Raw genomic sequence first — 5,089 nt, forward strand, 5'->3', positions numbered from 1 at the left:
AATCTCCGGTGGACCGCATCAGCGATCTCCCGGGCATCATCCTTGAGGAGATCATTTCGCTTCTCCCCACCAAGGATTGCTGCCGCACACAAGTCCTCTCAACTCGATGGCGCCCTCTATGGCGCACCGCGCCCCTCAATCTCGACTGTCGTCAGATATCTATCCTTCCTGAATTTGATCTCATCAGAGCCATCGTCTCTTCTCACCAGCAGGGCCCCGTTCAATGCCTTTGCATCCCGACAAGCTACCTGCTGTCCATACCCGACCAGGTGGACGCTTGGCTGACATCCCCTGAATTTGGAAAACTCCAGCAGTTTGAGTTCTACCATTACCACAAAAGTTTCATACCACGAACATACCAAGAATTCGTGCCCACACCACCGTTGTCCATCTCGTGGTTTTCCTCCTCTCTCTAGACCGCCACCTTCGCCCGGTGCCATCTACTAGACGATCTAGTACAAATGCTTCGAATCCCACTGCTAAAAAAACTTTTGCTTGTGGTGGTTTATCTGTCAGAGGCCTCACTGCATAGCATCATCCACTCCAGTTGCCCTGCCCTGGAGCGCTTGCTGATTGTTTTGGGAATAGAAATCGGTATCAGTTGTCTCCAAATAAAGTCGCCTCACCTTAAAAGCATTGGAATTTGTTTTAAAGGACAACAGCTCATCATCGAAGATGCCCCTTCACTTGAAAGGTTGCTCCTTCATAATTGTTATACACCTTCAGAAATAACTGTCGTCTCTGCGCCCAAACTGGAGACCTTGGGTGTAATTCATGACCCGTTTAATAATCACAAGGAGTTTGTGTTTGGCTCCTCACTTTTTTCAGGTACCGTATATTATCATCTACACATTTGTAATCATATGCTGCATTTTTCATTCATGCGCATAAGTTTTATATCATCTTGGAGTACACTTTGGGTACTAGTATTATGTTATATGCTCAATGAAGAGTTCGTCCATTGATAGACTATCAATGCTGCTGGATTCTGTCAAGATCATATATATCAGAATGTATAGTTTTGATCTGGACATAATTATTGGCTTGCTGCGATGCTTTCGATCTCTGGAGAATTCATACATAGAGGTGATGATTTCATGCACATTGAAAGCCCGTACATATTGTACTAGAATTAACTGTTCAGCTGTCGTTCTTTCAACATACTCTTTTTTCAGACCTTAACTGTTTTCAATCTTCATGTCTACTTAGGCAGAACCACATGGAGAAAACAATATAATCAATCATTAGCGTAATAAGCACAAGGATTTTCTCAGTTCTCATGACATTCGTTTGAGGACAATAAGGATGGGACGATATGCATCCAACCAGGCAAACAAAAGCTTTGTCACATTCTTCCTGTTGAATGCGAGGTTACTATTGTCCATGAGGCTTAATTTTTACAGCAAGAGATTTCTCACGGACGAACAAGTTGAACAGCAAAAAAAGAAGTTTTAGGTGGACAAATGGGCTTCTAAACATGCTCGGCTTCTATTTACAATAAGTTGTAGACATCCTGAAATAAATTTTTTTGCACAGGATGTTGATTTTATGGATCAGACCAATCCATTTGTTTGTGACTGCAAAAAAGAGTGGTTGGTTAGATGTTACTGTCATGTTCAATCTGGGTTTTGTCTAAAAATTTGATGAACAATTAATCCTTGGGCTTTTTGTACCATTTGTATGCTTGACTTGCATGTTGTTGCCCTCGTACTCCCCTCCACCTGCCACTACACTGCCGCATCTTCCATGGCTGCTGTTCGTTCCCGTCCGAGGCCTTGCCATTGTTGTCCTCCTTGGTTAGCTCGCTATGCCCGCCACCGTCTGGCGTTGTCAACATGGTTAACAACCAAGAGGAATCAGGAGATGACTGTACGTGGAGGAGGCTGACAGTAGGGACCCACCAGGGTCATTGCATTTCGCAAGCAGGTGCCTCGTTATTACAAGCCAAAAAAATACTTCCTCCTAATTGTTTGATAACTAGGTTCCACGCCATTGTCAATGTAGTCAATAAACAAGAAAATTACACAACGAGCGGATAACACCGGGGACCCAGTAGCTCGCCCGGTTGTTTTTCAGTTTCAGAGACGGAGTTCAACTACGCGCTGTGCGGGGGCTGTGGCCCGTCTAGCCCACGCTTACGCTTTTATTAAGCACATGACGAGCCCAGTTGATACATTTTTTCTTTCTGAAATTGGCTAGCCCAATTCTTTTTTTGGAGAATACCAAAATCGAGGCCTACTTGCTTTTCTCAGCCCTGCTGGGTTGCAAATCTTTCAAGACGAGGAGGGATGTAAGTAGTAAGAAATGGGCTTCCCCTGAAAATGGGCTATAAGTTGTAAGAAATTGGCTGTAAATTTTTAAACCAAAGCCAACCGGCAATTGCACTAAAATATCATTTTTTCAGGATTTTTGTACTCTCTACTCTTATAAAAACCAAAGCCAACTGGCAATTACATTAAAATATCATCTTTTCTACCACAAGATAAACTACTCATACAAATGCATCTTCATGTTCCGTGCAATGAACGGGCATCTTGCTAGTTAAGATTCTAAATTTCATTCATTTTTTTGCGGAGAATTGTTTTTTGAATTTTATTTTGATATAATTTTTTGAAAATTATTTTTAACGTGACTCGAAATTTCGTGATTAAAAGAGTTCAGACCCCACCGAAATATGCAAAATTTCGTTGAATTTTTTAGCAGTGCCCAGAATATATGGTCTGTAATGCTAATAAAAAGAATATGGGCTTCAAATATCCTTAAGAATTAGCAAATGGGTTGTAAATTAATGAAAATAATGGCTAATGGGCTGAATGTTGTTTTCCACAGATTTAAAGGCTGACTTCTGGGCCTACTAGGTTGACGATGACGCTGTCCTAAATTTTTTTTGACGCGTACACAAGGCTTTGTCAACTTAGTCAACACACAGCAATGACTGTTGGATGTCCATCCAACGGCCGCCGTGCTTCTTCAATCTCTGATCTTCCTGCTCCAGCCGCCCAAACCAGCACCGGCGGGACTGCCTGCTCCCTCCTCCTGTGGCTGGATGTGCTGCCGCCAGGCCATCCCTCTAACCACCCACACATCATGTTATTTTCCGGCAACGTTAGCCTCACCCCGCAGCCGACCTGTCAGCGCTCGTTCTACCCTTAGCGTGGGCATCCGCTACGGTGGCTTCGCCGGCTCCGGGTGGTTCTCTTCCTGGGCCTCGCCCTCGTCCATCGCGTTTGTGCTCTCGGTGCGGCGAGGTCAACATGGTCAACAAACAACAGCCATCGGAAGAGGCTGACAGTAGGGGCCCACACAGGAAAATGCCTCCTTATTACGCGCAAAATAATGATTCCTCCACCTGATAGCTGGGACCCACCGGAAGGGTCTCTGTTTTTTGTGAAAAAAACGTTCCCCCCGCTGTCAGCTCGGACCCACCGGAAATGCCTCCTTATTACGCACAAAAAAATGAATACTCCCCCTGCTAGCTGGGACTCACCTTGGTAGGAGGCTAACTTGTGGGCCTACTAAGTTTACGGGGACGGAGGGCTTTGTCAAATTAGTCAATATGAACGATTCTAGCTCCAGTGACCGTACGATGTCCATCCAACGACCGCAGTGCTTCTTCAACCTCTGGTCTTCATGCTCCAGCCGCCCAAAGCAGCACCGGTCGTGCCGCATGCTCCTGCCTCCCGTGGCCGGCTGTGATGCCGCGGAGACCTCACCGCCCCCTACTACTCCCACAGCTGGCCAGGCCATCCCTCTACTCACCCACACCCCCTGTTATTCTGCGGCGACGGCAGCCTCACCCTTGTACTCTTTTTCGCGTGAGCATCCACTGCTGCGTCTTCCCCGGCTCCGCATCGTCCCATTCCTAGGCCTCGCCGTCGTCCACCGCTGTGGTGCTCTCGGCGCGGCGTGATCATTGTGGTCAACGACCGACTTCCATCGGAAGAGTACTGTGCGTGGACGGGCTGACAGCTGGGTCCACAGCGTCCGCAAGGAAGTGCCTCCTTATTACGTGCAAAATAATTATTCCTCCACCTGACAGTAGGGACCCACCGGACGGGCCACCGTATTTTGTGAAAAAAACATTTCCCCCCTGACTGCTAGGACCCACCAGCTACATCTTCGCACGCAAGGAAGTGCGTCCGGGCAAAAAAAACGATTCACCCCCTGACTGCTGGGACCCACCAGCTACACCTTCGCAGGCAAGGAAGTGCCTGACAGTCGGGACCCACCTGGTCGAAGCGTACGTAGCATTGTCATTCTGGTCGCGAACATGTACGTACATATATACTATCGATGTAGAGGTGCGCATGTGTCATAGTAGAGGCGCGTACGTGTCGTAGTAGAGGTGTGCACGTAGCATGTACACATACGTACAGCGGCCAAGGTGCAAGAAAGAAAATACGACCACGTACGTACATACGGGCAGGGTCTCGAACGCCTCGCGCATACGTACATGGCTGGGTCGGAACAGAGAAACAGGGTTGTCGTTGTGTTCATGGGGAGCCAACCGGCTGGGTCGAAATGAAATGCGTGGTCGTGTTCATTGGGAGGGTTTGGACGGAACAGGCGATGGAAATGAGGCCTAGTGTACCGCAGAACGGAGGAAATGGACCTCCTACATTCGGAACGGGGTCCTATTGATCGGGAGGGGTGTGGTGTACCGTAAAGCGGAGGAAACGGACCTCCTACGGTCGAAATGGGGGTCCTGTTGATCGAGAGGGGTGTGGCATACCGCAAAACAGATGAAACAGACCTCCTACGGTCGAAACGGGGGTCCTGATCATCGGGAGGGGTGTGGCGTACCGCAAAACGGATGAAATGGACCTCCTACGGTCGAAACGGGGGTCCTGTTCATTGGGAGGTGTGTGGTGTACCGCAAAACGGGACTCCACGGGATACTGTTCATCTCCACCGTCGACCTCCTCCAGCCTCCACGGGTTACCGTCGACCTCCTCCAGCCTCCACGGGGCTCCTGTTCATCCAGCCTCCACCACGCGCTACTCCACCGGCTACTGTTCAACCACCCCTCCACGGGCACCCCTCCACCGTCTACTGTTCATCCAGCCCTCCACACCACGGGGTCCTGTTC

The sequence above is a fragment of the Triticum aestivum genome, chromosome 2B (assembly GCF_018294505.1).
Source record: "Triticum aestivum cultivar Chinese Spring chromosome 2B, IWGSC CS RefSeq v2.1, whole genome shotgun sequence".
Classification (NCBI taxonomy): domain Eukaryota; kingdom Viridiplantae; phylum Streptophyta; class Magnoliopsida; order Poales; family Poaceae; genus Triticum; species Triticum aestivum.